The sequence below is a fragment of the Hyperoodon ampullatus genome (assembly GCF_949752795.1).
Source record: "Hyperoodon ampullatus genome assembly, chromosome: 10".
Classification (NCBI taxonomy): domain Eukaryota; kingdom Metazoa; phylum Chordata; class Mammalia; order Artiodactyla; family Ziphiidae; genus Hyperoodon; species Hyperoodon ampullatus.
In genome coordinates, this window is record NC_136923.1 from 104,144,676 (window position 1) to 104,158,603 (window position 13,928).

Sequence of the window (13,928 nt, forward strand, 5' to 3'; positions counted from 1 at the left end):
TGGAGGGCCCACCGCTGGCCAGGACGCTGAGGCGGGCGCAGGCTGACGGCCCCTCGCCGTCAGGGGAAGCCCATCCCCAGGCAGCCGGGTCTGCTGGTAACTCTTGAAGAACGACCTGCTTTCTGTCCACAGTGATCATTTCAGAAGTCAAGAATAAAGGTAAGGAGTCTTGAATGAGTTTTCTTTCTTTTCAAAACAAAATGACACAGACCTGGGCTGGACCATGTGACAAACTCCAGTGCTTCGTGGATTCCCTGTAATCCGGAGCTTCTGTCTTCAACTACTGCATTACCCACAGCAGATGCACCAGGGGAACCGGGTAGGCTGGGTAACACACAGGAGTGATTAGCAGACAGACCCTGATGCAGCTGGCCCTGCGGACGGAGGTGGGAAGCTCGGGGCCCAGATGTGAGCGAGCACGTGTGTGCGACACAGGCTGGGCTTCCTGCCAGTGGCGCCTACTTCACGCGTCACATGTCTCATCGGAGAGAAGAAGAGTGTCTTCCAGAAATCCAGGCACCCCGACACCTGGTTTAGTGCTCTTTCCAGCAGCCTGAATAAAGTGACTTGCTGCTTTCAAAATCAGGTCAAAGAAAATCAAGGGGAAGGAAGTTTTGACAAACAGGTTTCATTCCATCTGGTAAACAAGAGAAAAAGGAAAGAAGTCCAGGCCAAGCCTCGTAAAGAGAAGCAGTAGTGAGTGGGCAGCCTGCAGGACACAGGGTGAGTGAAAACACTGAAATTCAGGCTCCAAGACAGCTTGTCTGCTAGGATGCTACACCGGGCCGGGGAGCGACAGCATCTCCCGAGCTTGTTTTCCTAGGAATTTGCTATCGTGGGGCGGATATTTAGAAGCGAAGCATCACGCCATCCGTGGTTCCCCAAGACAGCATGAAGCATCAAGGCCCCTAAAGAGTCAAGACGGACCTGCACCAGCTGCCCCGGGTGACTGATGGGAAGGGAGCCGACATTGATTGAACGTCCTCGAACTTTCACATGTATTCATCATGTCAACCTTGCAACAAAGGACAGTGTTAATCACCCCAACTTCATGAATCACATCGAGTGACTTGAGGACATGCGCTTAAGAAGCGGCCGCTCCCAGGGGCGCTGCTGCCATTGTTCTAGAGTGAACGGCCACCTCCAGGCTGCGACCATGGCACTGACCATCTGAGACCACCTCCCACACCAGGGGCAGAGTTACTGTTTTCTAGCTCAGTGCAGGTTTCCCTGGACCCACAGCCAATCGTAGCTGGCCACTCATCAGAGCTTCTCAGCAAGCATGAGCCTCGAGGCTCAGCAGTTTCACTTCTGCAGTCCTGCCTTCCGACATTGGGACTTAGGATACTTGGATGGAGGGAGTATCAAGGTAACCGCATAAAACTCACACTCACTTATGCTTTTTTTTTTTTTTTTCCAAATTTGAAAATTCAAATTCCCCATCTGCTCACAGATCCTTGTCTGGAATTAACCAGACGGAGTGATATCCTTACATTACAGAGTGGGTGCAGAGTCACGGAAGTGAACTGAATTTACAGCAGTTACACTGTTTTGCCAAGAAACTCATCCAACTGGGGTTGGAAAACCAACCCTCAAATGTTGGGTATGAACTGGACCCTTGGCAAGGCAATCACTCTATCAGCCAGTTAAGGCCCACGGAGCGAGAGAGGACTGTCACCCGAAGCCAACACCCACGGCTCAGGCCTGGGCACACCCCCTTTCCTTCCTCTGCCCCTGCATCTCCAGCGACTGGAGTTTCCCTGCTCAGTCTGCTGGCAGAATCAGGGGGCTGTGAAAGCTCTCCAGGACCCAGCTACCCAGGAGTACTAAAAAAAAGCCACAACTAGTTATTGAAACTTGTGGAAAGTTTGTGAATTTTCAATGCGGGTCCAGGAGGAGTTTGTGTTCTTCTGGAAAAAGACGATGAGAAGCAGGGAACCAAGAGGACTGGGAGTTCTGGGGGCCAGTGGGCGGTCGAATCAGCGTGGAAGACAGTCTCCCACCGTCTTTCTTTTCAACGTGGAAAGGAATCCGTACTCAGGACCTGCACTCTCTGTTGTGAGTGTTTCTAGCTCAATATGTACTAGTAACAAACGTGTTGCCCATCTCTTATTGGTAAGACACACAAACCAGAAGCTCTAGCATCACTGGACTTCAACTGGAATCCAGACTGTGTCACTTTCTAGTCAAGAAACCCTGGGCGGGAACTTAAAACTCTCAAATGTCCGTGCTGTCGACCTCGACTGCCAAATGGTTTAAGTGAAAACTGCTTCACACACTTAACACACAGTACATACTCAGTAACTTCACCACTGGCTATTGCTCCCCGATGACCATTTCCCCAAATCCTCCCTAACTCAGTAGGCGATTCCCCTCCACAAAAACAAGTATGAGATTGGATGTGAATTCAAGCCCCAAATCTGGATGACTGTTTGCTAACAGAGGCTGTGGCGTTCCTATGTGCAAGTATATACATGTAGTCCCGGTTAAGCCCTGGGAGACTTTCTGGTGGACTGCGGAGTGTGGGTACGCAGCCCCATGTGTAAGAAGCAGCAAGACTCTTTTGACATCTGACCAGAGGGACAGAGAACCGAGGCAACTGCAATACAATTTTGGCCAAAGAGAGCAGGTTCACTTGAAATATTCCAATCAGTAAGGGAAAAGTGAAGGCTTTTTATGGATGGAATTATCTGGAAAGTTGCTTCAGGCTCCCGGAGCATCAGCATCCAGGGACGTGGCTTCCCTCCAGCGCACAATCCGTGCGGTCGCCCACAGATGCAGTAATAACCGGTTATGGTGGGCTGAGCTGGGGAGAAGGTAGGGCACATTCCCCAGTTGACAGTCATCGGCTCATGGGTCTCGATGGCAAAAGAAGTTGTCACTTGACTGAGTGGTGGCTCCATGGGGCAGTGTCAGCAAGGTCTACAGCTGGAAGAAAGCCAACATGATGGTCAAAAGTACAGAAAGATTATATTTTGACCTTTCTGGCGTTATCGCTGACAGTTATCCAAGATCTGGGACGGTCAGTTTCTTCCAAGAAAAATTTAGTGGCTACCACAGTAATTCATGGAGTATCCTTAGAATTCTTTGCTTCCAAGCCAAACACGAAGAGTGTTATGAAAAAACTCACCCAGTGCACATTCACCTGCACTCGGCTTCCCCTTCCTTCGTTAAACCTCATCTTCACATTTCTTGACATGCTTCCCTTTCCCACATCTGCCCTGACTGTTAAAGCAATAATGATGGCCCATCCACCATGTATTTTTATTGAGTTCCCTCAATATAAGTGAAATAAGTGGGCAGGAGGGGACTGGGTTAGGACTGCACATCAGGAAAATGCCTGTGTACTCTAAGTGTTCAGGGCTTAGTGACAAAGCAATCCATCCACCATGACGGTCAAGTCATGTGCCAAAGACTCTGAAGATTTTAACAGAGAAGATGGAAAATTCTCTTCCAGGCAAAGAGACCCATCGAAACAGAGACTCTGCAGACTATAAAATGAGCCACAGGGGATTCATAGATGAGCCAAAGGCGTGTCCTGGGCGGATGGCGCCCCGCCTTCCCCACCTTGTGCGGCGTCTCCCACGGCACCAGACCACGGTCTTTCCAATCCCTGCCTTGCCCCAGGGGGCATGTTTCTCCACCCACTACTAGACACAGTCTGTGCGGCATCCATGGCCTAATTCCCAGATACCGAGGGCAGGAAGGACTGGCTCTTCCTCCAGAGGACACTGGTTCTAGGGGCCTAAAACTTACAACTTAACCTTTAAAAACTGCAATTTTAAAATATGTTGCTTTTGTAAATTGGAAACTCATGAATTCTTTCAACCGCAGAGAAATGATGACATTAATAAAAGCCCTCATGAAATAATAAAAGCAGGGTGCTGTTCAGGGGCCTCACTGCCATCTCAACACCCACGGATGAGGCAGGTGAAAGCCAAAACGAGTGAGAGGGCCGGTTGCGGCCCCCTGTCCTGAGCACCGGGAAGTCAGGCTGGAGCTCTCACCTGCCTCCTGCTAAGAGCACGGGCCTCGGTCCCAGGTGCCAGGAGGGTGAAGGAGGGCAAGCGCTGACTACCGTCTCCACGGCCCCGGTGACCCAGAGCTTTCTGTCTGTTCCACCACAGGATCCCATCCACATGCTATAGAATAGGTACTTCTCTGCACGCTTTACAAATGAGGATTCCAAGACACAGAGACTCAGAGTAACTCGCCCCAGTTACACAGTTAATATGTTGCAGGACTTGTGATCAGAATCAGAGCCACGACTGTTGGGCATGCAGTATTTGGCACAGATTTAAAACCCATCTTAACCACTGTATCAGCGCATCTCAAACTTGACCATGCATTCCAGCCACCCAGGCAATCTTGTCAAAATGCAGATTCGGATTCTATCGGTCCGGTGAGGCCTGTGACTCTGCATTTCTGACCAGCCCCCAGGTCGTGTGGGTGCTGCAGGTCTTTGAGGAGTGAGGTGCTACACAATGCTCCCAGCGCTCCATCTACAGGGGGCGCCCACAAGTGGGGGAGGGAGGGGTGCCGAGGGGAGGGAAGCAGGAAGGGAGCAAAAGCTTTCCGTCCACAAAACGACCCGCCCCTAATGTGCATGTGACGGTTAAGAAACTCTAAAGTCCAAAACGTTCTTCCATGAACTCTCTCAACTCGGAATCGAATTCAGGCCCTGTGTGTCCATCTCACATACGCGATGTCTTTTCTGGAACACCTGGGCCTCAGCAGATCGGCCCAGTTTTGCATCGTAAGAAATCGGCCTTCAGGAGGAAGACTCTCCCCCAGGATGAAACCTCAGGACAGGGTCACGGTCACAACTGAACGAGTCCTGCCACACACTCTGTGGGGAAGCGCAAGCTGCTTCCCCCCAGGGACACCCCAAAGCCAGCGAGGTCACCCAGGGCTGGCCTCTGCCTGGGAGTGGTATCTACTGCTCAGTGGCACTTCCTTCTTTGTGGAGTTTTTGGGGACACTTCACGGAAGATGTGCTTTATTTTCACTGAGAGCATCAGGGGTGACCCTTGAGGGTGAGGTCAGGACACGAGGGACACTCCAGAGACATGCGCAGGCCTCTGAGACTCCGGCCCAACACGCAGGACAGGAAGTAACTCGGGGCTGGGCCTGGGCCTCAGCAGGGCAAGCACTGCCCCCACTGGCTCCTTGTGTCGCCCTTGGCTCCTGCTCACTCGGAGGCATCCTCCGTCTTCCCCACACGCGTGTCCTCTCACGGTTCTGGAGGCCACAGGTCTGAGATCAAGGGACCGTGCTCCCTCCAGAGGCTCTCAGGGAGAATCTGTCCTCTGTCTCTTCCAGCTTCGGGTGGCTCTGCCTCTGTGGTCCCACGGCCTCTCCTCTTCTCCCTGGGTCTCTCCCCTGTATGTCTCCTATGAAGACACCTGTCATTTGAGTTCGGGCCACCTAGATAATCCAAGATGACCTCATCTCCAGATCCTTCACTTGATCACACCTGCAAAGACCCTTTTTCCAAAAAGGTCACATTCACAGGTTCTGGGAATTAAAACATGGACATATCTTTTGGAGGGGTCGTCATTTCAGCCCCCACTATGTAGACAGATATTATTGAGGGCTTCCATTAGTAAGCTCCATCTTATTAAATTCCTCCAGCGTTCAATCTTATTTATTCTCTTCTCCTAGTTGCATAACTACCGCAACTTAAACAACCGGGAGTCTCCAGCATCAGTTTTACCATATCATTTTGGGCCACAAGCTCACAAAAGACTACATTTTTAAAAGGATGATTGTCAAACCAGATGCCAGGAGCTCTCATGAGACACTCTATAATTCAAACCACAGGCTCCCAGGCTCTGTTTTAAGAAGGACAGTCCTGTAATAAAAATGCCGTGTGTACTTCCCCTTGGCTTTCCACAGGCTGAGCTGCACAAAAGCCCGCCACCTGTGAGCAGGCGAGCTTTGGAACCTGACGGGTGGGTGCAGAGCAAGTACTTGCTTGAAATCTGTCTTTCAGCCGAGAAAGAGTCACCATGTCCACAGCCCCAAGACCGGGGTTCCAGGGACGCAGCTGTCGTAGGAGGAATGTCTATGGAGAAAAGGTTTTTTAAGAGTATCCCATTTCTTTAATCTTCCATTCCTCACTGCTGAAAGAACTAAAAAAAACGTAATTTGTTTGGGCCAGTGGAAGAGGAAGACTGGGGTTTATTTCTGCTTAACTTCCAAAACGCAAACAAGCAAAAGAAAACTTTAGATTTTCTCTGCATCCCAGATTGGTCAGGGTGGGAATTTGCCGCATGGCTGTCAATGAAAGTGGACTGAAGTGTGATGGGATGGGTGTAAGGCAGCGTGCCCAGAAGAAAGGGGGAAATGTAAAACGGGCTGGAAAAGCTAAAAGAAAGAAAAACAAGTCTTTATCAAGAAAAGATTTAAATACACAGCAGCTGGGTATAATAAATATATTTGTTCAGTTTAATTGATCAAACATCTCTCTTAATTTATAACTTTCGTTTTTCATGTCAGTGAAAATTCTCTGACTCAGCGTATAAAATAGCTAACAGAGTTTTTTTTATTGCCACAACCTAGCCGTATTTCCATCGATGTGCCAAAATAAAACACAGAGAAACTCTGGTTATTGTTTTTAAAAGACTTAATTCCAGCCTTCATATAACATCTCTCTGGCAACATGAGAGCGACACTCAGCCCAGTTAGGAACACAGACCCTCAGCAGCACTTCTGGTTTCTAGACACCATCTAACGTCTGGCTCACTTCTGTTCCATGTTATCTTTCATTTTATGCAAATACTTTTTCATTTTTCCAATGTACTCTTGGATATATACATATATTTACACGCCAAATTACATGAAGAATTAAGAAAATGCTCCAAGTGAAAACCACCCTTAGGTCTCTGTTTTGTTCTGGGTATTTCAGGCAAAGAAAATTTAATCCATATAAGTACTCATATAAGTAGCTCCAACAATCCATATACGTATCTCAACATTTATCTTCCTTTTTTCTTTGTTTCTCTTGGAAGCTTCTTTACTTAAAAAAAAAAATCTTGCAATACAGCACCCCTTTGAGTAGAAATTCCATTGATAGGCCAGGATTATGTAGGAAATAAAGTGAACTAGGACCAGTATTATTCACTTATACTTACAGTTTAATACCATATTATTAAATTTTCAGTTCCTATTATTAAAATGACATTTATATCCTGTTCAACTGCCTGGATAAAAAAAAAAACAAAAAACAGCTCTTGAGAAGCATGGTGTCCAAATGCAGAATAAACTAAAATGCTTAGAATTAATTGCTCCTATTACTCAAAAAAATAAAAAGTATAATGTAAATGCTAAAGGTTGCAGAGAACAGCTGGAAAATATTGCCCTCTTGATAGAAGTTACCTTAATTGTGAAATAATTCCCAAGCCAGAATATCATTATTTAAATTTGCTTTTCTGTCCCCCGGGCAATATTTTATTATTCTGTGTCTAACTAATAAAGTTTCCCTCAGTTGTTTATTTGCAGTTATTGCTGTCAGTTGCCAAGCCAACAAAATACATAAACTCTATTATTTATCACAAGAAATATGTGTGTTTTATAGACATTTATAGTAAATTTTCTGTGCATTTTACAGGTTCTGTAACCAATACTGAGGCTCTAAACATCCAAGACAGCTCTGCCCTGAGGGCAGCATTTCCCAGCTGCTACATTAAACATTAGTCACTATCTATTTTGTAAGATTTTTAAATTAATGCATGTCATGACTCCACATTTAATTAGTCTCCATTCATCCAACTGAGCACCTACTGGGTGCCAGGTGCTGTGTCAGGCCTGGGGGATGAATAAGATCTCACCAGTGATGGAGAGCTCAGTGTTTCCTCACCATATAGACAGTGTAGACCTTGGGAAGGGATAATGAGGATACACCTTCCAGCTTTTACTTTAATATAATTTAAACAGAGCTTCTTTACTGGGGAATTCACAAGCCAATTGCCAAAACTAAAATAAAATAATAATGATGATGATGATGATCATAATAATTATAGTAAGAAGAATATTTGAAGAACATCGAGGATAACATATCAACCTAGAGAACAGAATCAGGTGACAATGGACCGAGTCAACAGGAGGCGGGACTAGCAGGACCAGCATCAGCCTAACTGGTAACTGGGCACCACAACTGACATCCTGGGCCAGCTCTTGGTTCCCAGTGCTAGTTAGATGCACATGAGGTACATTTATACATAAATACAGTTGATTCTCCTTATCTGCAGTGCACTGACTTAGCGACACTGACCAGGGCTCCTGGGGAAACACAGGGTTAGGTTCCCATGAGCCTCTGGTCACAACATTTTTGTTAACTGACCAACACAGAACCATGTTTTACGTGAGCTTCTGTTCAGAGACACCTTATTTAATATCTACTGTTGACTCATTAATGCTGAGCTCACGGCCCACAGCACTGTGACTCAGGCCTGGATGAGGTTCATCCAGCACAGGCATTTTCTCCTTGAGGGGCGTCACAGCCTTCTTGCCTTTAGGAGGACCAGACAGCTTCGTCACTCTCTCGGGGGCCACCATAAACGCCAAAAAAAGGACAAAAGCACAAAAACTGGGCCCTAAATTGACCCATAAAAGGACACTAGTTTACAGTCTGAGAGGTGAACCAAAGACGTGGAGTGTCAGCCTGGCCTGGACCATGTGCATCAGGCAGCTCCAACTCTTTGCTGCTCTGGGAATGACCACAAAAGCCCTGTTGAGTGCTGATTTGGGGGTTACGAATATAACGAGTAGTGAGTAGTTAGTGAGTAGGTGAATTCACAAATACTGAGGGCCAGTTTTAGACTTTTTACTGTGAAAATGTTCAAACATACAGAAAAGTAGAGAGACCATTGTCAACTGAAGACACAACCTAAAAAGTTGAGAATTATGTTTTATTCGGGGACATTACTGAGGACTATAGCCTGGGAGACAGCCTCTCAGATCGCCCTGAGGAACTGCTCCAAAGAGGAAAGGGAGGAGCCAGGATACACCGGAGTTTTTACTGGAAAAAACAAAACAAAAACAAAAACAACAAAAACACATGTAGTCAAACATCAAAAGATTACTGCTAATCACAAAAAACATGCATTTCAAGTTAATGATTTTAGTGTTTTTCTATCTATGGGAAGATGCAAGAGTCTGGGCTCATTGAAATTACTCCTTAGATACGTATCTTAACTATCTATGGCCAGAATCCTGTTTTTCTCCATCCTAAGTTCCCTCAGGGTACACTGTCAGGTCAGCTACAGAGGCTGATGGCTTGATGGCTTCAACAACCTTTGTTTTGATATGGCAGGAGACATTCTCTGTCTACTCATTAATGTTTTTTTCCTATCTGAATCTCTTTTTTCAAAATTATCTCTATGGAGGGGTGGAGTCAAGATGGCAGTGTGGGAAGATGCAGAGTTTGCATCTCCCCAGAACTAGGGCACCTGCTGGATGCTGGTGGGGGACCTCGATGCCCAAGGAGATGGGAGGAACCCCCGAGCAACCGGGTAGGACATACGGGGAAGTGAGGGGGGGGAGGAGAAGTGGAGGCCGGACAAGACCGGCACCCCTGAGGGGTGGCTGGGAGCAGGGAGAGGTTCCCACGCCTGGAGGGACCCTCAGGGGCTCAGAGGATCAGGAGGGAGCGTGCCTAGCATTTCCCCTACCCAATCGGGCCCCGGGAGGCCTGTTGGGCTCCTGGGCCAGGTCCTCCGCCCTCTGAGGGTCCCTCCAGGCCTCGTGGGTCCTAGGGGCATAGGAGGGAGGCGGGGGGAGAAGAGGAGAGATGGACAGGGAGGGGCCCTCCAGGATCAGAGGATCAGAGGAGGCAAGGAGGGCGATTCCCCCTCCCACTCGGGCCCAGTGAGCCTGCTGAGGTCCTGGACCTGGTCCTCCGCCCTCCAAGGCCAGAGGCACTCCTGGGCCCCTCCTGATGTGTTGAGCCTAAGCCCCGCCCCCCACACACCCACGGCCTTTTCCAGCCCTGTGGATCCCAAGCATAGGCCCTGCCTACCACCTAAACCCTGCCCCTGCCTAAGCCCTGAACCCCACAGCCAAGGCCTTTTATGGCTCTTTTTTTTTCCTCCTCTTTTTTTACTATTGTGGTTCTGTTTTACCTTCTGGTTGTTGTTTCATCTACGTTTTTATTTTTTTATTCTTTCTAACATATCTGTTAGTTTTCTAATCTTATTTTATTTTTTTACTTTGTCATTGTTCTGCTTTTTTTTTTTTTTTTTTTTTTTTTTTGCTGTCCCGCGTGGCTTGCGGCATCTGGGTTCACGAGCCAGGGGTCGGGCCGAAGCTCCAGGAGCTCTGAGACGAACCACTGGACTAACAGAGAACCTCAGACCCCAGGGAATGTTCGTCAGAGTGAGGCTTCCTGGAGGTCCTCATCTCAGCACCAAGACCCAGCTCTACCCAACAGCCTACCAAACTCCAGTGCTGGAAGCCTCAGGCCAAATAACCAGTAAGAGAGAAACACAATCTCACCCATCAAAAAAAAAAAAAAAATGAGATGACAAACAAATATGTCACAGATGAAGGAGCAAAGTAAAAACCTACAAGACCAAATAAATGAAGAGGAAATAGGCAACCTACCTGAAAAAGAATTCAGAGGAATGATAGTAAAGATGATCCAGAACCTTGGAAATAGAATGGAGGCACGGATTGAGAAAATGCAAGAAACGTTTAACAAAGATCTAGACGGGGTTTCCCTGGTGGCGCAGTAGTTGAGAGTCCGCCTGCCGATGGAGGGGACATGGGTTCATGCCCCGGTCTGGGAAGATCCCACATGCCGCGGAGCGGCTGGGCCCGTGAGCCATGGCCGCTAAGCCTGTGCGTCCGGAGCCTGTGCTCCACAACGGGAAAGGGCACAACAGTGAGAGGCACGCGTACCGCAAAAAAAAAAAAAAAAATGATGACCCAAAACCTATGGGATGCTGCAAAAGCAGTTCTAAGAGGGAAGCTTATAGCAATTCAATCTCACCTCAAGAAACAAGAAAAATCTCAAATAAACAATGTAACATTATACCTAAAACAACTAGAGAAAGAAGAACAAAGAAAACCCAAAGTCAGTAGAAGGAAAGAAATCATAAAGCTCAGAGCAGAAATAACTGAAATAGAAATGAATAAATAGCAAAGATCAATAAAACTAAAAGTTGGTTCTTTGAGAAGATAAACAAAATTGATAAACCTTTAGCCAGACTCATCAAGAAAAAAAGGGAGAGGATGCAAATCAATAAAACTAGAAGTGAAAAAGGAGAAATCACAACTGACACAGCAGAAATACGAAGGATTATAAGAGACTACTACAAACAACTACATGCCAATAAAATGGACAGACAACCACGAAGAAATGGACAAATTCTTGGAAAGGTACAATTTTCCAAGACTGAACCAGGAAGAATTAGAAATACAAACAGACCTATCACAAGTAATGAAATTGAAACTGTAGTTAAAAATCTTCCAACAAACAAAATCCAGGACCAGATGACTTCACAGGTGAATTCTATCAAACATTTAGAAGAGCTAACACTCATCCTTCTCAAACTCCCCCAAAAAATTGCAGAGGGAGGAATACTCCCAAATTCGTTCTACAAGGCCACCATCACCCTGATACCAAAACCAGACAAAGATATCACAAAACAAGGAAATTACAGACCAATATCACTGATGAACACAGATGCAAAAATCCTCAACAAAATACTAGCAAACAGAATCCAACAACACATTAAAAGGATCATACACCATGATCAAGTGAGATTTATCCCAGGACTTCAAGGATTCTTCAATATATGCAAATCAATCAATGTGATACACCATATTAACAAATTAAGGAATAAAAAACGTATGATCTTCTCAATAGATGCAGAAAAGGCTTTTGACAAAATTCAATGCCCATTTATGATTAAAAACTCTCCAGAAAATGGGCATAGAGGGAACCTACCTCAACATAATAAAGGCCATATATGACAAACCCACAGCAAACATCATACTCAATGGTGAAAAACTGAAAGCATTTCCACTAAGATCAGGAAAAAGACAAGGATGTCCACTCTCACCACTCTTACTCAGCAAAGTTTTGGAAGTCCTAGCCACAGCAATCAGAGAAGAAAAAGAAATAAAAGGAATACAAATTGGAAAAGAAGAAGTAAAACTGTCACTGTCTGCAGATGACATGATACTATATATAGAAAATCCTAAAGATGCCACCAGGAAACTACTAGAACTAATCAATGGATTTGGTAAGGTTGCAGGATACAAAATTAATGCACAGAAATCTCCGGCATTCCTATACACTAACAACAAAAAAATCAGAAAGAGAGATTAACAAACACTCCCATTTACCATCGCAACAAAAAGAATAAAATACCTAGGAATAAATCTACCCAAGGAGGCAAAAGACTTGTACTCAGAAAACTAAAACACTGATGAAAGAAATCAAAGATGACATAAACAGATGAAGAAATATACCATGTTCTTGGACTGGAAGAATCAATACTGTGAAAATGACTATACTACCCAACGCAGTCTACAGATTCAATACAACCCCTATCAAACTACCAATGGCGTTCTTCATAGAATTAGAACAAAAAATTTTACTGTTCATCTGAAAACACAAAAGACCCCAAATAGCCAAAGCAATCTTGAGAAAGAAAAATGAAGCTGGAGGAATCAGGTTCCCCAACTTCAAACTATACTACAAAGCTACAGTAATCAAGATAGTAAGGTATTGGCACAAAACCAGAAATATAGATCAATGGTACAGGATAGAAAGCCCAGAGATAAATCCACGCACATATGGTCACCTAATTTATGATGAAGGAGGCAAGAACATATAATGGAGAAAAGACAGCCTCTTCAATAAGTGGTGCTGGGAAAACTGGACAGCTACATGTAAAAGAATGAAATTAGAACACTACCTAACACCATATACAAAAATAAACTCAAAATGGATTAAAGACCTAAATGTAAGACTGGACACTATAAAACTCTTAGAGGAAAACATAGGAAAACCACTCTTTGATATAAACCACAGCAAGATCTTTTCTGACCCATCTCCTAGAGTAATGAAAATAAAAACAAAAAATAAACAAACAGGACCTAATGAAACTTAAAAGCTTTTGCACAGCAAAGTAAACCACAAACAAGATGAAAAGACAACCCTCAGAATGGGAGAAAATATTTGCAAATGAAGCGACAAAGGATTAATCTCCAAAATACACAAACAACTCATGCAGCTCAATACCAAAAAAACAAACAACCCAATTAAAAAATGGGCGGAAGACCAAAAGAGACACTTCACCAAAGAAGACACACAGATGGCCAAGAGGCACATGAAAAGAGGCTCAACATCACTAATTATTGGAGAAATGCAAATCAAAACTACAATGAGGTTATCACCTCACACCAGTCAGAATGGTCATCATCAAAAAATCTACAAACAATAAATGCTGGAGAGGGTGTGGAGAAAAGGGAACCCTCTTGTACTGTTGGTGGGAATGTAAATTGATACAGCCACTATGGAGAACAGTATGGAGGTTCCTTAAAAAACTACAAATAGAAATACCATAAGACCCAGCAATCCCACTACTGGGCATATATCCTGAGAAAACCATAATTCAAAAAGACACATGCACCCCAATGTTCATTGCAGCACTACTCACAATAGCCAGGACATGGAAACAACCTAAGTGTCCATCACCAGATGAATGGATAAAGAAGATGTGGTACATATATACAATGGAATATTACTCAGCCATAAAAAGGAACGAAATTGGGTCACTTGTAGAGATGTGGAGGACCTAGAGACTGTCATACAGAGTGAAGTAAGCCAGAAAGAGAAAAACAAATATCATATATTAACGCATGTATGTGGAATCTAGAAAAATGGTACAGATGAACCTATTTGTGGGGCAGGA